General features: G+C 40.4%; 1 protein-coding gene and 1 long non-coding RNA gene across 5 annotated transcripts in view; one reads left to right on the forward strand and one right to left on the reverse strand.

The window, feature by feature from the left end:
* The window catches only part of MAMLD1 (mastermind like domain containing 1), a 252,768-nt gene that overhangs the window by 143,120 nt on the left and 86,491 nt on the right, over nt 1–23,157 (reverse strand). The window lies entirely within an intron of this gene.
* LOC121670222 lies at nt 5,868–22,430 on the forward strand. The gene is made up of 3 exons (XR_006018074.1): nt 5,868–6,159; nt 7,563–13,929; nt 20,379–22,430. It is a non-coding gene; the product is annotated as an uncharacterized LOC121670222 (long non-coding RNA).

Genomic DNA, 23,157 nt, shown 5'->3' on the forward strand with positions numbered 1-23,157 from the left:
TGTGTTTGCAAGATTAGTATTAATTACCCAATAAGGGATATATCTGTTTTGAGAGCTTGTAATAAGTCCTTACTTAATATTAAGCAAATCACATGCAAATGAAATAACATATTGTGTAAGCAAGAAAGTATTTAATTATTTGTATGTATTCTAGGGGTTTATAATAAATAAATCTGTCTTTGCAGGATCTATTATACATATATATTTATATACCTATGAACAGTCACTGTATAAAGGATATATTCAATACAGACATTCAAGGTTACATAAGCAATGGAAAGGTGATATGAACTAATGATTACCAATACATGCAAAATTAAGATACCTTTGATTGTAGCTGTTTATCCTTTACACAAAGAATGGTGAGTACCTGCTTGCCCACCCACCCCTAACTTCCACCAACTTTATCATTCTTGGCTTAGGATCGCGTTCTGAACCTCTTAATACATGATAATTGCAACATTTTTCTTAGGTAAACAAGAGAGAAAAAAAACAACCGATAGAAGAAATCCAGTGTAAAGGAGCATCATTTCACTGCAGCCCACCAAGCAATCCTGACTTTTACCAGCTGGGACCCCAGCTAGAGACTCTGACCCCCCAGTCAGGCACCTGATAACAAACTGCCAATCCACCGACCAGCAGGAAAGACGCTGCTTCTCCTCCTACCATTGATCACGTTCCCCAGCTCCTCTCCAGCAGCGGGAGGGGGTGTGGGAGCAGGGGATGCCCGGCTTGGCTCGGCCCCGGCAGAGCCGGGCGCAGGTCCTGGCGCAGGTGCGGAGCCGCTGCCAGCGCTGCCGCCTGTGACTAATCGGCCCCCACAAGGCTCAGGCTTGTTTATTCCACTTAGATTCTTCTGCTCCATATCAAAACACAACAGCCAGTGATACTAATTCATCTTCATTTTCTCAAATAAAAAAACCAACATGGCAACTCAGGCAAATGTTTATATAAAAAAGCGTTTTTTATCTCTTGATACCTCTGTGACTGAATTTTCCTTCAAGAATAACAGATGGCTTAACTGTACCAGGTAAAGACTTTGTATGAGTTGGTGACAAAAAAAGGGTTGTACAGTGGGTTTTTTATAACATAAATCTCCCCCAAACCCACTCCTGTAAACAGTAATAAGAACATGCAGGGCTTTTTAATTGAACATTAAACTCAGAAGCCCCATTACATTCACAGTACAGTATCCAGTTAATACATCCTTTGGGGTTTTTTTTTCCCTTTGTCCCACCCACAGAGATGTTACAAATTGGATTTAAATTAAATTTCATTCTAAACACATATATTCAATCATAACAAAACAGTGACAAATTAGCTTATTCCATTTAAACTCATTGTATGTTGAGGCTGAGTGCCTCCTGCTCCAACCCAGGGCCTATTTCCCAAAGGTTGGGTATTTAAAGAACTGACACACAAATGTGTGTGCAGCTATTAGCAGGGGAATTGGTTTGATTATTACGTGAAATATCAGGTTGAACTGCAGTGTGTATTTTAAAGTGTGAATATGGAAAAGGGTTGTTTTTATTATTGCATGAGTAAAGGGGTATAAAGGGATGGGTACAGAGTGCTGCAGAGGTAGGTGCAGCTATTCTAGAAATGCCTACATTTACTTTTCCCTCTTCTTAAATATAATCTGATATAAAAAGAAACCTGACTGGTAACTTCCCTTTTAACATAGTCTGTTGTAAATCCATTGAAACACTGTTCCCCATTAGCCACCTTTCCTGTACAGGAATAACAAATAGGGAGATTTTCTTGCGTGGTTGTGGGTTTTTTCCCATCACGGCTGGGCCCTTGCTAGTTTTTGAATTTAAAGGAAGCCAGAATGGGTCAGGTGTGGAGAGAAGAGAACAAATTTGATACCACTCCTGAGAGAACTTGGATAGATTCCAAATCAATCTGTCTCAGGGGGTGGAGGGGAGGGCAGAAAAGCAACAGGCATGAAAAAAAGATCCTGAGTGTTACCATGGCCGAACATGAACTGTGTTAGATCAAACACTTGTGAAGCAAAGGATATTGAAACCGCTATTTGTAAAGGAAAAAAGCCATCATTTCATCATATGGTGGAATGTGTTTAGAAAATAAACATTCTCAATTTGCCCTAAAATTTGTTAGGAGTAAAGAAACTCACTGCTTTTACCACGTTTATGCAGTCTTAGTACACTGTGGATATTTTGGAGATAATTCAGGACTCATTGTTAGAAATTTCTGTAACAGGTAGGACTGTGGCGTCCCTACATGGGGATGTGCTTTAGCTGTCTATTGGCCTAGGGTAGTTAGTCACAACTGCTAACAAACAGGAAAAAAGAAACAATTAAAATTCTAATTGGTTTGAAACTTTAAATCCCATCCCAGCATGCACACTCATTCCTCTACATACTACCTAAATCCTAACAAACCCTCTTACCTTCTCTCTGAGGGCCACCATGCACAAATTTGCCGCTTCCAAAATTCAAACTCCAAATTTAACTCTGGATTTAATCCCGCCAGATACCCAGAAGCTATGACCTTCTCTGAACATGCTAACATCCTCCTAAGAAGGGCTCAGTACCTCATGGAATTGGCTGTGAAGAAACATTTCATAGAATTGCTTAGGCTGAAAAAACCTCTAAGATGAGCAAGTCCAACCATTAACCCAGCACTGCCAAATCACCACAACACCATGTCCCCAAGTGCAACATCTACAGTCTTCTAAATACCTTCAGGGATGGTGAATTAACGCTTCCCTGGGGAGCCTGCTCCAATGCTTGACAACCCTTCCAGTGAAGGAATTTTTCCTAATATCCAACCTAAATTCCTTCTGCCACAACTTGAACCAGAACTCTGGTCCTATTGTTACGTGGGAGAAGAGACCAACCCCCAGCTCACTACACCCTCCTTTCAAGCAGTTGTAGGGAGCGATGAGGTCCTTCCTCAGCCTCCTTTGCTCCAGGCTAAACACGCCCAGCTCCCTCAGCTGCTCCTCATCAGACTTGTGCTCCAGACCCTTTCTCAGCTCTGTTCCCTTCTCTGGACACACTGCAGCCCCTCAGTGTCCTTCTTGTTGTGAGGCACCCAAAACTGAACACAGGATTTGAGGTGCGGCCTGACCAGAGCCCAGGTGCCATTGGCCTTCTTGGCCACCTGGGCAGAGCTGGCTCCTGTTCAGCTACTCTCAGCCAGCACCCTCAGGTCTTTTCCCTCAGGCACCTTCCAGCCCCTCTGCCCTGACCCTGGAGCACTGCAGGGGTCACTGTGTGTGCAGGACATGATTTGTGGTAGCTGTCAGCTGAATTTGTTCCCCAGCTGAATTTGATGTTACTTTCATGTGGATTTACATGCCAATGGATGTGAATACTGTGAAGTTATTTCGTACCTTCACAGCTGTACCAGACTCACTGCCCAAGTGTAACAACTCCTGGCACCAGCAGTTTTTCCTTTGCTACATGAAGGAGAGCTACAGAAGTGCAGATTACACCTTCACCAATAACTGTTACAATAGCTACAGGATCTCAAAATATGTTCCCCATTCTGCACAAGGTCTACTGAGCAGTGTTTGAGGCTGTACCATCTGCACGAAAAAGACTTCCGCATTATTGCACCCCATAAATCAAATACAACTGCAGGAAAGCAGGTGGCCATAAACTAACAGAAAAATCAGACCTATAGTGCACATATATTAGACTAGATCCACTCATCATGTTGCCCAGTGGTTGAATGCAGACAACAGGCCAATTTATTTAGGTTATCTGTGTCTGACAGGAAAGAAGCATGCATGAGGTGCTAAGAGAGCGTGCACATGTCCTGGATAACAAGACTTGCATGTTCTGACTGGTCTGACAGGGAAATACCTTCCCTCTGTCCTCACTGCTACTTGCCCACTGGGGGTCCCAGAAAAAATAAAAACAATGAATGGAAGGATACCCAGGAGGACGAACACTTATCTTAGGAAAGAGTGAAGTGGGGCACCTGGGATAGGTAATGATGCTTAGGTAGGCAAGCAACTGCAGTCAGAGACTAGGGGAAGGGATGTCTCAAAGAGTAAAGGAATTGATGTGGGTGGGAATTGCAAGTGGGGCAGAAGGGATTTGAGTGGAGTGGAAAAGTTGATCGTAGCATTGATAAGCTAGAACCTTCAATATCCCCTCCACTGTCTGACACCGGGTGTGCTGAAGAAATATCAGCCTCAGTGAGAACTCTTCCTGAGCAAGGATCTCAAGCTGAGACCTGCAGTAAGGCGTCTGTTTTTTCAGTTGCTTGAGGTTTTTTGTTGGGTTGTTTGTTTGTTTGTTTTTATAATCAAGGAGCTTGAGCACCACCAGCAAGATAAGGACAGAGACAGTTGCACACCCTCTGGAACAGCAAATGGTGCCCACAGCACAGGATGGTGCTGAGCACCAGGGCACAGTTCCGTGGCATGTGAGCCCAGTAAGCAGAGCAGAAGCAGTGGGTCTTGGGGACAGCTCAGGGAGCCACAAGTGGACAGTAGGTTACACATCGACTTCAAGGCCCATTGAAATCCAGGTTGCATTCCACGATCAGGGCTGGGGCCATGCACACCTACACTGCAGGGACTGAAACCCCAGGGCTGAGCTGCAGAGGCGTTCCTGGGCCATGCACAGGCTGCCAGGGGGCCGGGCAGGGCTGCTGGGGATTGTTAGTGCAGGCAGATTGTTAGTACCCCCGACAACCATCGAGGGGTATCTGTCAGATCTACCAGCAGACACAGGAGCAGCTCAGTGCAGCAGCAGTGCCATATCCTAACGCTGAAATAAGGGCAAAGCTTAATAGGCACAAGTGACCCTCATTCCAAACCACTGGAACTGCTCCGGTGAGTGCAGGTTACACCAGTCAGAGCCAGTGAGATCCAGCCTCTCTTGAGTCTGAGGTCAGATCCAGGCACATTTTAATTAAAGGACAGAAAAGGAAGCAGAATGGTATGAGTTAAAACCTACTGCCAGCAAAAGCCTCATCTTTTAAATATTCTTTAAGACTACTTAAGTATTCCTGCCCCAAGGAAGCAAATGAGATTATTCATGTAAGTAAAAACCACTTACACAAGCTATGGTTTGCAAGATACTTTACCAATTACAGAGACAGATCCCTGCAACAAAGTCTTACAAAACACACAAGACCATTTTTCTCTACTCTCAAAATAATAAAAATCACTGACTATCCAAAATTGCAAATTGGAGGGAAGAAAGGGAAAACTGCAACAATAACCCCTCTGCCAATGGTGTTGTTTAAAAATTCGTTTCCTTTAAAATACCCTATATTTCCTCTTTACTTTCAATTATTAGAGTATGATTTCAAATAAAAAGGGGCACTTGAAATAAGCACCAGGAGCTGCTTGGACACACAGAAATGTGTGTGATCACAAAATTGCTTACAATGTTAATGATAAAACCCTTCCTGTTTGTCATGGCCACAAAAACCACCCTGTTTTTTGAAAGGATAAGGTCCTTTATGATGTTGATAAAGCACTCCTCTTGCAGAAACATAGGGTACCATCAATCAGTAACATTTGTCTCTGGCTTCTTTCGTTGACATCCCAATATTGCAATAGCAAATCATAATCCTAGCAAAGTAAACAGGCTCTGGGGAAAAGCAGCTATAAATTGAGCCTGCTTGGATCAAATGAACTCTATCATGAAGGTCTGTTAAGCACTGAGTGTTTTACTTTCTAGCAGAACATTCAAATTGAAAAGAAATAGGTGAATTGAAAGTAAGAAGCAGAGTTAGAAACTAGACGGCCAACATAATTTGGTTCTTCAGTTAATTAGCAGCAGATCACCCTGATAATCACTGTTATGCCTTGTTTTTCTTTAGCAGTTATTGATTTCAGTTTACCTCAATATTTTCACATTTATTCCTCCTCAGTTTGGAAGATTTCCTTAGGTGCAAAGCTCAGGCTCGATCTGAGCAGATATCACTGCATTGCTTTAATGAGCACTAAGGGCCTGTCGACGTCAAAAGGCTGCTCCAGGTTAAACACAGCCCGTTACATAAAACATCTGAGCTGCACGGCTTTCAAGGGCGTTCATCGGGGCTTAGCACCGTGCACCAGCCTAAATGGAACCCAAAGTCTTCCCTGGCACAGAAAAAGACAGGCAAAGAGAATCTTGCATCAAAATACGCACGTTCAACTGCATATTTTGAAACTTTGTCCCAAAGGTAAGTGTGAGCTCTTTTTGTTGACCCTTCAGTATATAAGTACCAGCCCACTTAAACAACTCCAGTTTTCATAAACAGATTTAATGGTGTTTTGTTATCATAAGAAATTATCATTACAATTATTCCCCTTCAGTACCCTGGAGCATGCTGTGTAGTGTGGTGTCAAGGTTCAGTTTTGATCTGGGTCACACATGCATCAGGCCATGAGAAGGAACAAACTTGGGTACATTAGTATTGAGCTGTTACTTTCACCTAAGACAAGTGCACAAGCAATCTGTCAATACATGGCAGGTAGCAAGACCTCGAGCCAGGGAGGGAGCTCACCTCAGAGCAGATTTTACTGAGGTTCACTGATGCCAACACTGTGCAGGAGGTCCAGCTGAACCCCAGGACACAATCTAGACCTTGACTGTAGGTAAAATGCAATGATGAAAAGGGGGAAAAGTAATTAAAAAGGGCTAGTGCAGCCACTCTGACATGCTGCATAGATGATTTGAGGGTGATGTCTCTCCACAGTTCTAGAACACAAAATTCTGCTGCCTGCATATTCTCACAGATCCATGCTTGATTTTCATGTTCAATTTGGTACACACAGATAGTATATTCAAAATCCAACTTCAAATCACAATTATTATTATCAATTATTATTATCAATTCCATGTAAAGTAAAAAATACTCCTGTGGACTGTGGAGATGTATTTCTGACACAGTGAGCAGGATCTAAAAGCAGATAGCTTACCTTCTGACTCAAGTCTTTACACTATTTACAATTGCTTCCCCAACTGCACAGGTGTCAAAAAAAAAGCAAACTGTATTGTGCAGAAAAAGTAACTTTGACAGGTCTAATTTACTGAGACTGATTCATGTGACAGCATAAACAAATCATTCTTGTCAAAGTCTATATTGAAAATGGAGTAAATTGATCGTGGAGTCAAGTGCACTAGTAATTTCAGGGAGTATTGTGATTTCATTTGTAAAACTATTGCAAAGAGGGGAAAAACCTGTCTTTCAGAGCTGGCTTCAATTTTTGCACTAGTCAGAGCAGTAGAGGAATATGCTGGTTGAGAGCATACTGCTACTAACAGCACTTTTCCTGTGCAATCCTGTTACTGTGTATTCAGGGAAGTAACATGAGAAATCCCCTGAGAGCTTTTGTACAAATATACAGTGGAGATCAACAAGAAATCCTCCGAGTGAACAAAACATTCTGTATGTGTTTTCTTACTGCTTCTGCAGGGGCAGAATGTTGTGACTGATTAGAACACCAGCATAACGTGCAGTTTCTTACTGGAATTGGTTTTTATGCTTAGGAGGAATTAGAGAAACAACATTATAAGAATAATGTTTTTTAACATGGGTTCAAATTATATAATCTCTGAAGTCATTGTTTTCTTGCTCTGCAGGGAAGAGGGCGCGTTCCTGAGAGTATTCGCTAACTGACAGCGCCTGAGCTTCTTATCTGGGAATGAAAACCAGGGAGATGTAAACTTTGTGAAGATAAGCAATAGCAAAACTCGTGTGTAATGTATCCAGTGAAGCTAAGGATCCTCCAGGCAGAGAAAGTGAAGCCAATAAGTTATGCTAGACAGGCACTTACAGAGGTCTGTTGGGGTCATGTTTACTAATCTCTCTCTCTCACTCTGTCAGAGTGCAATGAAGGAGCACAAAGCATGCAAACTACAAGGTAGATAAACAGTGAATTATTCAAAACAATACCTTCACACTTTATATAAAAATAACAAATGTTAAACCAAGAATGCATTTAACCAAAGAAAATATTTTAATAGCCCAGATCGTCAGTATGCCAAGATCACAACAACAACTGGGATGTGTCTTGCAAGAACGGTTTTGTCCATTTTGCAACAAATGAATTTAATAACATGCCCTGTGTTTTCTCCAATCCCTTAACTTGGTACAGCCCTTTGACTTAAGTTCCAGCTGACCCCCTCTCCTTCCTTTTTTTTAAATTTTCCCTTCCATATACAAAATCTATTGTTCGTATTTCCAGGGGAAAACCAATTCTGTCTCAAGAATATTCACCTTTTGTGTTCATCTTTAAGCTTCATAAGGTCAACACAAAATAGGGAAACAGAGCATTAAATTTCTAAAATCAATAGCATGTACATAAATTGACATTCATTACTTTACAGCGATTTCCAGTTTCTCCTTGATTGATTAAAGCCAGGGGTTGAAAATAAGTGCTTTTCCCCTGCCTGGAGAAATTCCCAATTGTCCATGCTGTGAACCTTCCATTATGAGACATGAGACAGCGGTAGCAGTACATGGTTCATTTCACACCACCACAAAATAGACTTGTCATTCCACAATCGAAAGTAAGGAACCTGATGGAAGAGCAATGTGTCAAAAACTTGTCAAAAGCGGCCCGTGCTTAATGACAACTGAGAACAAGGAAACCATATCCTGAGGTTTTCACTGGCCAGATCTCACATGAGGGGAGCAGAGCAGAAAAATTATCCTGTTAATTTATTATATGTTTAAATGTGATAGTGAATGGCAAATTATATTTTTTAAACTAATTAATTTTGATTCTACATTAATTTAGGGAAGATAAATATTTACAGTACAATTATATTAGTTAATTTACAAAAGCAGAGGGGCAAAACTATTTAAATAAGGGCTGCTTAAATTAATTCTAAGAAAAAAGAGATGTTTTCTCTACACTAAAAATGCTGGAAAGCTAATGCTGCATTAAATGTCCTGTTATTAATGGTTCTCTATACTAACATGATAAGTATAACAAATTGATCTTTTGTATGAATTATGTTAGACCCTGAGAAATGATAATGTCAAATTCTGCAGCACAGTGGAGCTGAACCAATTAGATGAGTAGATAATTTGGCCCTTCACACTAATAACACATTGTTAGTAGGAATATCTTCAAAGAAAAACATGTATCTGGGGGATACTTTGCAACTAGGTGATGCTTTAAAAATGTTTATACAATGGAGATGGGGATCTGATTTCTTAAATCTCAAATACTAGGCAGGCAATTCCATAAGGTGGGGATTTATAACCATATAGAGATGACAATATTGCTGGGTTTATTAACAGTTACGTGTGCATATGGTGTGTATGTCTGGAATATTTTTTCATGGATGGGCTGATTAATGATGGGCAAAGCTTCAAAGACTCACAAGAATTCATGAGGATTCACAAGTTTGTCTGCTTATATCTGAAGTTCTTCCACTAAAAATGTCAGGCTAGAAATGCCACTTAAAAAGGACTTTATGTTAGATTTACAGTGCATCTTGGTATAGCACAGACTGAAAATTGTGGAGGACTGTCTTTCCTCACAGAGTGTTTTTGCATTTATTCTGCTGCCTGAGCACATGGACAACTTTTCACTAGTTTTTATTAGACCCTCAAAAAGGCTTAAGTTCACTTCCTCAAAGCAAAGTTTAGAGGAAATGATACTCATGCCAAATCACTTGACCCTGCAGGAACCTGCACAGACAGCAAGTCAGGCTGCCTTGAGAGACCTCCTCATGTCACAAATGCCAGAACAGTTTTGTTCAGTGAGGAGCCAGGGAGGTTTCCACCTGTATCCTCTTTGATCATGAACTTCTGGGTGGCTGCAATTTCCCCGAATTACGTGTGTTACAAGAGCTGTAATAGCATCTAAAACAAATTCTTCCAGGTAACTCACATAAAACTTGTACAATTCCATTTTTTGACCAAGAGAGACTCAAAGGCAGACATTCACTGAGGCATAGGGCATCACAGACACGTGTAGTGCAGCACCACTGCTGGGGACACGGACAGGGCAGATTTCTGAGTCCCCTGAGGTTTATTCTGTCCATGCACTTCATGATCCTTCACCAGCAAAGGAAGGATTAATAAATGAGTACAGTAGATAAGGAACTTCTTGGAGATCCCTTCACTCCTAGGAGTACTGGGGTATTTGCTTACCAGAACAGTCTAATTACCTTCCTTGGTCTCCCACAGAGCTCGTCATGGAGTTAGGTTTCCACTGGCCATTTACAGCCTGTGGACTTTGCCACACTTTTGTGGAGCTCAGAAGGTGAAGGGCAGAAATCAATACTATTCCTAGTGACTCAGTTACTGGGGTGTGGGGGAGTGTTCACAAAAACCTTCAGGGGAGTTTCCTGTGTTCATGGGGAAGTAGAGAGTTTGTGTGGAAGGAACATTGTTGGCAGGAAAGGCAGTATATTGTCAATTCTGAAACCAGCCAGCTCTAAACTTTGTTCAAATGTGGAAGGATGAATAAGGTTTACATATAAACAACTCTTAGTCCACAACAGTACTTTGGGGGGGGGAAAAAAAAATCAGATCAGTGTTAACATAACAGGTAACCTGAAACTGCTCTCTGAAGTGATTTTCTAAGGTTCAAGGTGAACCAAATCCAAAACCCAAGGCCAAAAGAGGTCTTGGACTAAAGCAAGCAAGCACACCATGCTTTGTTACACTCTCTCCAGGCTCTTTCTGGAAAGGATTTTCCCACCTCCCATCTGAGTTAGGTTACTGTTAGCCTTCAACATGGAGATCTACTGTGAATACACCACAAGATGGTTGCTAGTAACAGAGTACCATGGGATTTGAAAGGAAAACCTAAGCACACTGGTTTGAAAGAAAAAACATAGAAAATGTAACATACAGGAATTTAGGAAAGCAGTTGTTTAATTCTGGGCCTCTTCCGCAAACTAAAAATCTCAGAAACAACAAGACTCAACAAGAAAATTTGAACTTTGAGGCAAAATTATAATTTAATTTCAGTAATATTAGCAAACACCTTGACTCCCCTACTCCACACCGAAGGAACTGTGGCTGTGGAGTGACATGAGAGTGTGTGTGCTTGTGCCTGCCAGAGGGGAGGGCAGCACTGATATTCCCCCTCAGTCTCACCCTCCCCGGAGCATTTACTCTGTTCCTGTTCTCAGAGCCATCTCTGCCTTTTCTCCTCCTGCTGCAGACACTAAACAGCATATTAGGAAAAAAAACAAAAAAAACAAAAAACCCCCCAAAAAACCAAAACAAAAAATCCTTCCATATTTAAAGGACAATAGGACAATTTGCTAATTGAATAAACTGATTATTTTAAGGGCATTTACAAATACATTCAAAAACCATTCAGCCCATCAAGAAAAAAAATTCCTATTGGTGTCGGGAGTTGTCCTCAGGGATACACCACTCTAAGCCTCTCAGCACTGCACTGCCAGTGTCTTTGTTCTTGACCTGACCTAAAAAAGTGCTCTCTTTATGAGTCACAGAGGATTTATTTTCTGCCTTAGCTTAGCCCCAGCTTCTTTTAGGTAGAAAATGACAGTTTTGCTCAGTTGTGGCAAATGACCTGCACTTTTTATGATGTAGATGATTGTCCAGCAGGATCTACGCTGAAGCCACCAGTGTAATTGAATTTAAGAGCACAACTGCCTGGAAATATTTGCTAGAAACACCACTCTTGGGGGCGGCAGTAGGTTTTGGAATTCTCTCCTATTTTCCTAGAGATATTTAAGCCTAAAAGTGCAATTTATCAGAATATTTTACAAGATACTCTTTTATTGTGCAATGAAATATTTAAAGTGTGAATTAGATCCTTAGTTCACGCAAGTCCCTAAGAAATGTACGGGTTTATCTTAATTTACACCGAGGGTCTGGTTGTATGAAAACTCTCTCCTTTCCCCAGTTTTATATATTAATTTGTCCCTTGAATCAGCTCAGAACAAAACCCTACAGTCTATATACTCAGTTCTGAAACTTGTTAGAGATTTTTGTACAACTGCAGGGAAACATTTTATAATATAGGCATTAAAGCTTCTTGATATGTGCTTTATGGCTTATAGAAAACTCTGAAAATATGTTTCAGGATAGTGTTTACTTGGATTTAAAATAAAACTTGTGCAGAAAGGAGTCATAAGCACTACCTACTCCTACAAATTCAAATCAGCTACTTAAGAATTGTCTCTCCCACATTACCTAAGGGGACTCTTTCCTTAAATGATTCCTCTTTGAAGCCTGAGTCCAGGTTATAGTCCTGCTTTAAGGCATGGGAGCTTGGTCAGTGACAGCTCCTTTCAGCAGCTCAGAGTAGGGATGGCCACATGGACAGAGGGCCTGACCACAGCCCCTGCAGTGACACCAGTGTCACTTCACATGGAACACAGTTATTCCAGGTGTGAGCAGTGTGCTCCAGAGAGACAAAGTCCTTATGCTGGTCCTAATAACAGACTGCAATTTTCCTTCTGCAAAGCAGAAATAGAGTTCAAATTCTTTCACTGGATCAAGACAGGCTGCTGATCCCTGGGCCAGAACTCTTCAGCTAATGAAAGTTTTGCTGGTCTGAGGTAGTTTACATAGTTTACATCACTGAGGAACTGGGCCTAGGTTTTTCAGGCTTGTTGAAGACTGCTCACCCTTCCTTTGATTTGCTGAGTATTTTTATTCATATTTTTACTTCATTCTTGCCCTGTAAATTTTAATTTCCAGATCTCAGGTCTTTGTACTCAAGTCAAAACTTCATTATCTATGTAGTATTGGTAACGCTCAAAATCTGTAACCCTAATCCCACAGTGCTGTAGCAGGTGATTTTAATTATTTTTCCTTTAAAATTCTGATCACATTCAAGAGCTTCTAGTGAAAAAAAATCCTGAAAATAAGAGAAAACTATCTCAGAATAATCAAAAGCTAGAAGAATAAAAATTGAAGTATATTATTTTAAAATCCTCATTAATTTTAAGACAACTTTCAATCTGAGGAAGCTGAGCAATTGATTTTGTGGATATGGCTAGTTATTTACATCTCTTCCCATAACTAGAAGAGTCTAGAATTCTAACAAGGTTTTACAGGGCTGTGTTCTGTACACTATGTAAACAATGCAGTGCTAATACTTCTTCCTCCTGTTTCAACCTTCCCATTGGTTTTACATCCTGACATTTAAAAAAATGTAAATGTTAAAGGTTACCTACTTTTATAAGGAAGTCATTTACTCTACCATTCAGGGTAAAGGCACACCATTTCCATCAGAAATATTAAATCACTTTCCAATTCACACCATGCGGGAGTTTTGTAGAGCAAAAGGATTTCTAACTGATTGCCACTGTTACTTTCAAAAAAAAAGTGCATATGATGAGTGGAAAACCGGCCTGGGGACCCTGCAGTGCAGTGAGAGGGTTGGCACTTCAGTCCTGCAGATGCAGTTGTTGTCTGCCACACATGTCCACCAAAAGGGGAAAAGATAAAGTTTAGCATGGTGGGACTGGAGCTGTGCACATTGTCACTCACGTTGCTGGCTCACAGCTCAGCTGTGCCCACCTTCCCTGTCCTTCAGGATCACTGACAGCAGGAGGTCAGTGCTGCTGGACAGGCTGTAGGTAGCACACGGTACCTCCTCTGGATCCAGCCCATCCTGACAGACCCATGGAGCTTCATCCTCTGTGGGGAACTGAGCATGGTTGGGCTGCTGCCCTTGGGTGTGCTCTGGAGCTTTGCCTAAATCCACACTTCAGCACAGACTTGTGCATAAACAACACTGCTGATGAACAAGCTGGGACTTGAGAATCACCTCAGATCTACAGTTAAGCAGTGCTGTGGATGCCACATACTCAGCTCAAGAATTCCATTTCACCTTGTCTGGAGCAAGGGGAGTGCACAGGCACACATGGGACTCCAGGGACTCCAGAACCCACAGCCTCACTGAAGTCAACAGAGACTTTGGATGTTGTTTCTGTTCCAGAACTGCTGGAGTTTTTGAGATACACAAACCAGAGAAGCCCACCAACTATCCATAAACAGGTACGAGAAAGCTACAATACTTCTCTAACCACATCTTACACATTCTGTGTATTACTGCAGGACACGGAGTCCCACTGGATGTTATTTATTTCTAAGAGAATTTCCATAGACTTCCCTGACTTAAGAAGTCGGTATGCCCAGATGCAAAAGCAAACATTGCTCTTTGTGGGTAATGTTTGCTGAACTGGGCTCTAACCAGATGTCTGCCTCCTTTTTTGTTCTCATTTTGTTCCCTTACAAGTGTACGCAGTGTCAGACGTCATCTAGTCTTTGTACATTTCTACAAAAACCACATAAAATCTCTTTGTTGATTACCTTTGCTTAATATGACATATACCAAAGCTCTACAAAGTCAGCTCTTTCTTAGATTTATTGTCCCTTCACAAAAAGTTCATCAATACCCATGAGATGTTACTTTCATGTGGATTTGTGCGTTGGGAAACTGATGTCTGATAACTTAAGCATAAAGTAAATCTTCCTTAGCTAACAACATCAGAAACAATTCCCAACAAAAGCTTTGAGGAAATATTCAATTCACTGTGCAAGGATTCATTTTTATCTCTGTATTATACCACTGATGTGCCAAACGGGAGCAGAATTGTCTGCACTGATAGAATAACATGCTCTCCCCTTCTATGCTAGCCATTTGCTCTTTTTTTCTTTCGTGCTCTCTGGGCAGATAAAGGGCATGATATTAAACTGTTCTGCCATCTCGTCATACTTTGTTGGTTACTGTTTAAAATATAGCAGATGTAGCTTCAAAGTGATATGAGAATGCAGTCTAGTACCTAAGCACAACACACGTACCTTACTGAAGGCTGTTTACTGAGGAGAAAACATTTCACACATTTGTGTGTTATACAGAAGATGCTTTAATAAGATTATTGTATTTGCCTGTCATATTGTACTAGCTTTGCACTGGAAATAGTCTTATTAAAGAGAAAGACTGTCTTTTCTATGACCAGGGTCTTGATATTTACAGAAAGATAAAACAAAAAGAACAAACTGCTCGAGCATTTCTTTGACATTCTGACACACTATTTCCTAGGCTGATGCTCTTGAGGTGAAAGCTAAGAAAAGCAGAGAATGAAATGCTTTGCCTTTTCTACTCCCTAGCCAGTAATAAGCCCTTTCATAATCAGCAATAGTCAAAGATATTCCACTCCATCAAAACCAAACACAAGTCATCCCCTGTGGAGCCAACAAGAATTTTCAATTTTCCACCCTTTTAGTACAGGTGCTTTTTATGAGCAACTTTGAAGAAGACTACTCAGTGCTCAGCCATCTGGTCATATCCAAACCCCTAGATACTTTGTCTCAAAGGCTATTAGAGAATAGTTTTAAGGCAAATGAAAAAAGAAAAAAAATTAGGTGCAGCATTCTTTATTGTGAACTGTACTGTGACATGCTGCTCTCTCACTAATTCAGGTACGTCCCCTCTTGAATTCTAAAGTGAGTTTCATCCAAGTCCTTCATTTTCCAGGACAGTGGCCACCAAGGGAATGAAGCAAAAAAATGTGAGGATCTTCAAGGCACCATTAGCAGCTCCATTTTCTGTTCATACACATGCACATACCACCATAGGAAAAGAGATTTTTACTGGAAAAGACATTCTTTCCTATATTCAAAATGAAGCCTCTTGCAAAAAGTGGTTGTAGTTGTTCCACCTTGGATTAATGTTCCATTTCCTCCAATATATCTCTGCATTCACTGTTCTTATCTGTCCCCAGTTAATTCTATTTTCACGGTTTTCTCCTCATTTTCTTTTTTACCGTCTTCCTCATTTTTAAAACATCTTTTACTATTGATTTTCAGCCCTAATTACAACCACAACTGTGCATTTTATTTTCTCTCACACAGCAGGTGAAATTTCATCACTGACTACAGTGAACTTGCACTGATGACAAACACAATGGACTACAACTGACAGCAGCTCATTTATCAGCTGCTGCCATCAACCCATTTGAAATAAATATAAATGCATGAGAGTGAAACAAGTGAAAAGTTCATAGAGCAAGTTGATAATAACTTCCATCCTGAGCACTAGTCTCTCTGGGTCTTATTTTCTGTTAGCCAAGAAAAAACACTATGGTGTCTCTCATGCTTCTGACCAATCATTAGGATTTGAAAGCAAGCACCTGACAGCACCTTTTCTCATGCTTATACTTTTGTCATCTTTCAGCTGTGGAGTTGGGTCTAACTTCTGCTTCAAGCTGACCTTTCTGATGAACTTTTCTTCCAAATAATTCCTTTTACTTTTATGGTTGGTTTTTGTACATGGGTTGTTTTTGTGCTTGGTTTGTTGTTTGTTTGTTAGTGTTTTTTTTAAGTAGAGAAAAGGTAACAAGAATGGCAACAATGCTGCATAGAGGTATAGAATAACCTTTTTACACAGAGAGAATCAAGATTTTTCAGAATGGAAAAGTGATAATGAATGGATAAGGTGGAGGGCTATAAAACAAAGAAACTGCCTATGAACCATTTTTTTCCTCATATTCCAATAATTTGTTGGTGTACCCATTAATTAAGTAGGAAGCTTAAAACAAAGAACAAAGAGAAGTACTTTTTCACCCAGTACACAGTTGAATTGCAGAGGCTTGCTTTCACAGACTGCTGTAGATGTAATGTGCAAAGAGTGACAAAGTCACAGAGTAACTCCATGGCTGCTCTGAGCACAATGGTTCAAATCCTACCTCTACTCACGAGAAATGCAAACTGGTGTTCGCAGCCCTGTCTCTATCTGTCCTCACTCTTAAGTATCAGACACTAACTACTATTCTAGAAAGAAAATAAGATTAAATGGACCTTTAGTGGGACCCGAGTCTCTTCTTGTGTTAACAATAAAGCTGCAATGTAAACGTTTTCATTTGACATTGTTTACTGGGGAGTGGGAGGAAGATGTTTTCCCACATTCTGCACTGGCCTTACACGATCCAGATCCACCCCCACTGCTGTACCTAGAGTCACTTGCACATGAATCTGCCTTGTGAATCATGCCTCAAAAGCATACACCACTTGCTTTGCACTGAAGCGTACAGATAGAAAATGTCTTTGGGGGCTGGGTTTTTTCTTCTTCATTTTTTTTTTCCTTTTTTTTCCCCTAAGTCCGTGAGTGGATGCTTCAGTTGTTTGCAGAGATCAGGCACACAGCAGAAGTGTTTCCTCTCTTAATGGTTTGGTATCTTTAGAATATGACTAAGTTTCTAATTTTTTTTCCCACCCACTTGCATAGCTCAATACAGCTGAGCAATACTGTAGACGTAGCAATGAAGATAAAAGACATACTGAAAAGATTTTTTTACTTTAAAACTGACAGAAATGACATATAAATGTCTGATCCCAAAGTCACTATCACAGATCTATTTGTCTTGGCTGTTGAAACCAAACTTCAAATAACAAAATGCATAAATTCCCTTTCTTGAAAACATTTGCAATGAGATTTCATGTACATCATGGTAAAAAACATAATGTAATAACAAATTACACAGTTATCCACGTTAAACTAACCTATATATTGCACTGAGTTTCTCTGTCAGGTACAGAGACATGCCTGTTCTTTCCAAACTGTGATCCAGTCCAGCCTCATTTCAGCAGCTGTCTCTCGAAACTGCACAATACAGAAACCTTCTTCTAGAGACTCCAATGTATGAGGAAATGAAGTTTAATCATGCTTAAGATACAACGCTTACTCTTTGAGACATCTTTTTCTCACACAGAAATAGTTTTAAGTCAAACACTTGTTACTCTGGACTCACAATTTTATAAGCACTGCAAAGTACATTCACAAACATGAGGGACATACAGGGAAGATTCTGAAAAGCTGTAAAAAATTATGTGTTATCTCAGATGGGCTAAGCAGAAACATATCCTATTAGCTTAATATGTATACACATATGCACAGAAAAGAGCAGCTTTTCTTTGAAAAACATACATTTTAAGGTGCTCTGCAAGTGACTGCCTATCTAATAATAAGACAGGTTATGCAGTACCCTTATTTTATGATCGTCATTTATCCTATGTTTTGCACTGCACACTTGTAGACACATGCTTCAATTAGTGTGAGACGAATGGCATAATTCCAGATCCACTAAACCTCGGAGACCTATATTGTCATGCACACACAGCATGCACTTTACTACTACCTAGGAAGCTGTATCTCTTCACCTCCTCCTCTTTCTCAAAAGAAGCCACTTCTAAATAAATGGGATAAATAACCCCCAGGCAGATACTTAGAAATCACAGCTAAAACAGGCCCTCGTTTATCTGTAGGCAGCCTCAGTGAGATGAGTGCAGAGCAAACCTGGTCTCACACAGCACGAGGCAGCTGAACAGCGTGTGGACCTCCCCACTGTGGTGCTCATGCTAGGGAGAGACTCCCTCTTCCCACAGGTTTAGGAGACAAGGGTGAAAGAGACTTTCCAAACTGATCAATATCAAGCAACATCTAAAACAATCACACCCCACAGAAATGCTCTGCAGTAACTTGGGAAGCTCCAGAAGCAGCATATTCTGCACTAACTCCGTCCTGCCAGGCTTCACTCCAGCCTGGGCTTTTTTTAGGTTTGTTTTTTCATTTTGTTTTTTTTCTGGCTGTTTTTTTTTTTTTTTTTTTTTTAAAAGTGCTTATTCCACTTCTGACCAGGACTGCAAAATCTCCTCACAGTACAGTGATCCTCTGCAGTACCCATGTGCCCATAAACATGCTCATAACATGTATGACACACACCTACATGATGGGACACTGCCTCTTCTGTGTCCAGCAAGTGAGGCCAACTACTGCTTCATCAGGGGGCATTTCTGCACCATGCTCAGCCTAGATCCATGTAGGAACTGCTCTGGAAAAGTAATGAATCCCCTTTATCAGCTGAAGGCATGCTACAGACATCCACACCAGCAGCAGTCCCACTGCAGTAACTGCCCACAGAGCATCCTGTTCACTGTGCCCTCACAAAGAGAAGACAACATTTTCTCCAGTCATGCTAAAATCACTTTCAGGCTGCAGTACATTTGACAAGAGCAGTTGCAAGGAGCTTAATGGCTGATATTTTGGAGCAGCAGCATCCTAAATAATAGCTGCAAGGATCAGATGTGAAATCTTCAGGATCCTCAAGCCACTGAAGACTGCATACAGCAGAACCCTGCTTTGTCCTACTGCAGGATCTGGGAAGGGGCAGCTGGGTACTGCCAGGTATGATTGGAGAACTCTGTCCTGCAGGAAGAACTCACTGGTCTCCATGTTAGGGCTACCATATCTAAGCTGACCAAAGAACCCAGCCCTGGATAAAAGAAATATTGAAAAAGTGTGAAGTTTTCAAACAACGTCTTTAAAGCTCACTATGATGCTGACATTTACATCCTAAACAATGTGGCATGTGTTTCAATATTAAAATTTGCTTGGTGAGATGGAGAAAGGGAACAAAAAAAGAGGAGTGCTAAATAAAGTGATCTGTAGAAGATGAGCACTGAATAAAGCCTGCGTGTTGTCAATTAACTGGCAGTTTTACAATTAAAGTATTTGATTTTCATAAATCTGTTGCAGCATGTCAAAGGAGAAGAGGAAGAGAAGGTTTGGGGGTGGAAAGTCACAGAAGGAGGCACGATACTTCCCCCTGCAGAAGTCTAACATTCATTTTACAATTGATTCATTGAACAGAAGCATCTTGCCACAGCAGCCACCCACCTAATGGTGACAAAGCACGGCAAGTGCAGGGATGATGGCACAGCACAGTCAGGCAAGACACCTCACATTAGCCATGGGTGGCTAATGCCACTACCCCGACTCCCACACTCTACCCACCCTCTTGCCAGATGATAACAAGTTACTTCAAACCTCAAGGCAAGGAATACAATAAATAAATATGCATTCAAACAGGAGGTCTATGTCCCCTTATGGATTCCCTTAGGAATATGCTTCCTGACACACGGCAAGGTGTGTTATGCAAAGAGAAAACACTGACATTTCATATAAAATAGTCAATCAGGACTGTATCATAAATATATAATTTCATTCTTTAAAAACACCCTAAAATGACTGACATTATTCCAAGGAATTAATCTTGAGGAAATTGTTCTGCTTTCCCGTCACTTGTGAAGGATGCAAGTGGTTAGTTTTATTTAGGACAGAGATGAACGTGTCTAGCCATAGCACAGGGTGAGCTGGAAGGAAACATTAATGCACTAACTCTAACGTGTTTTTATATCATGAATCTCTCTCCCCAGACCCCTCCCCCAAGTATGTAAATTGGCAGTAAATGACTGGCATTCACAAACGTGCCTCCAAGCAGGTTAGGGATAATTAGTAAAGCATGTAGACACCCTGTCCTAAGAGCCAATTGTGACAAATCCACAAAATAATGAATCTCTATTAATAGTTAATGATGTATGTCAAGAAGAGCCCAGACTTTGGGCTCTTCCCCTTTAAGCCTGTGTGTTATTCCCTTGTGTTTCAGCTGGTCCAGCTGAATGCCTCCCTCCCCGTGTGCCGGCCTGCTTTGAATCCCAGCCAAGATGAAGTAATTGAAAACTGCCAGCCCGAATACTTCAAAAGTCTGTCGTGGAACAAGATTCAACAAGCCTCTTCTCAATTTGTAAATATGTTGGAATATAAGTAGTAAAAAGGCTCTGATGTCGAACAAGTTTAAGCATTAGCCGTGTTCCTTTTTGAGTGCTACAGCAGTGCTTAATGCTTCATATATTAAACCCTATTAACACTGCTAAGTTACTTCATCCCTGTGTTCCTCATGCTGTTTTGCTCATAGATTTTTTTGATTTTTTTTTTAATCATTCAGAGCATTCAGTTACTGCAGTGATGTATACGTACTGATAGTTTTAAAGTCATATTTAGAGGTCTAGGTTGACAAAACATTGTATGATTTTGCTTGACATGAAAGAAAAGTAGTTTTAGAAAGAACTTGAGTTTTGTATATTTTGTTTCTAACAAGGTAAGTTACATATTTTGGGTATATACATATTCATGACACACTTCTGGGTTGTTGGAACATATTAAAATACTAAAGTAAAATGTAAACAAAACATAAACCTTTGCCATGTGGAGAGAGACCAAGAGTAACAGTGAGAATTGAGATGACATTACAATTTTATAATGAATGTTTTTAAGTCCTCCTGGTTGTTTGCAACTTACTGGCTCTTGATGCCCAACCATTACTGACAGGCCATGTGCTGTTAACTGGACTGAAAAAATGACTTGCTCCAAAATTCATCACTCTTAATAGCTTAGCCTCTTTGTTGTCTTCACAATTAATCTTCTTACTACCAGAAAAGCTGAAAGAGTTAACACTACACACTGTGGGTCGTCAGCAGTGGTGTTACAAATTTGAACCAAAAAAATTTTAACCCAAACTTCTGAGACGTGTTGATCCAGATCAAACAGTGTCAGCTTACGTCCCTCCCTAATTATTTAAAAGAACAGCTGGCCCAGCATTTGTAATACTTGATTCCTTATGGCATACGTAGGAATCATGGGTTTTAATTTGATCTCACAGAAAAGGCAGAGTTTTAAAAGAGAATTCAGGTGATTTACTGTAATCAGTGGAAGAGCAGTGCAGCCAGCAGTGATAAAGAAGAACTTTCATATTATCAGATTTTAACATGACAGGGTCCCTCTTAGAAGCTTTTACACCCTCTGTTTAAAAAGAATAAGAAGCCTATAAAACCTACACAAATATTTCTGAGTACAGCCCCTACCTTTGTGAGACAAGGTTAGTGAATCCCCATCCTTTATTTGCCTTTCTTTGTTGTCTCTTCAGAGACACATCACTGCAAGTCATCGAACCCTATGGAACCACCAGAGGTAAAGAGCAGCTGAGGGTTTGAAAAGTGCCAGAGCATTAATTAACTCAGAATTCTTGAATCTCCACTGATACAATGAAAGTTACTCAATCACAGGATGATGTGGAAAGTCTAATAGCAGCTTTATAGTTAAAGCACAGGAGTGGGAAGCAAGAAGTGCAGGTTCTATTCTTACTGCCAGCACCTGTGTGCAACCTTCAACAGACCATCCGTTTTCATTGCTCATTTTCTCTGTATGCAAAATGGAAATAATTGTGCTCACAGGACTCTTCTTAGGCTAACTTCACCTCCATCTGAGAAGCACTTTGGGATCTTCAGGTTAGAGAAACCACTGGACCGTAAAATATAATTTAAAATATGTATTTTACTGGATGTGCTTAAAATAAGAATTCCCTGTGCCAGTGTAAAGAGGATTTTTGAGTGTGGGATACCAAGTCTAGATAATTTAACTGTTACCTTGAAATGTAAAAACGTTGTTTGCAAAGCATTTCCAATTCAGCAGATGACTGTAAAGCAGCACTTCAAACAGCTTTGCCCAGAATATCTATTATTAGTAAACAACTGTGCCTTACAGGATTATTTTGCAACACTTTGCATTAGGTACACTTGAAGTAGGCTTCTGAAAATAGAGCTTCAAACATGTTAAAAGATAATATGTGTGTACACGAATAAACTTCTATGTTTTCTACAAACTTGCATTTCTGTTCTAACAGAAACAAAAGTAATTTCAGAAATGACATTCAATATCTGACTCACTTCTATGCTCAGTAAAGGTGACACATTGCAGAAGAACAAAGCACAGAGCTGGCCTGGCTTTGGCTATTTCCTGTTTAGTCAGAAATAGCTGTTGGAACTGTGTTTATCCCTCACATCACATCAGCAAACAGCAATTCTCCCTAAACACATCTGTCCAGTTGGTCCTGGATGTAAACACTGAAAAGTTCTGGTCTGGGTGACCAGTTTTGGTAAGTTTTATGTATGAAAGAGCAGGAGAACTGTTATTGTGTGAGGATTGCTAGTAGGACTGGTGACCCTCTTCAGACTTTTCCTTTCAAACACATGCACAGATTTGTCAACTAAATTCGTGTTGCTTAGTCTTCATTCAGTATTGTGCGTTACAGCTTTTGTGCTCATCTCAGAGTTTTTTTCTAGGGCCCTTCTACCCACACAAATGGCAAACATTTAGTAAATATTTGTTGAAGACTTCAAACATAATCTACTTTGAAAATTCAGATTGTTAGCTAAATTAAAAAGACTTAGCCCACATGCAATCATCAGTCTGACTCGAAGTAAACTGGGGCTCAAAGCAGGTCAAAGTCATACATAAATTCGTAGGCTCAGACAAAGCCTTAGTCATTAACAAGAGCACAATAACTGGATAAAACAGTGAATTATGTGAATTTGAATTCCAAAACTGAA

The sequence above is a fragment of the Corvus kubaryi genome, unplaced genomic scaffold, assembly GCF_017639235.1.
Source record: "Corvus kubaryi isolate FWS band 111438036 unplaced genomic scaffold, C.kubaryi_AGA036_p1.0 37395, whole genome shotgun sequence".
Lineage (NCBI taxonomy): Eukaryota > Metazoa > Chordata > Aves > Passeriformes > Corvidae > Corvus > Corvus kubaryi.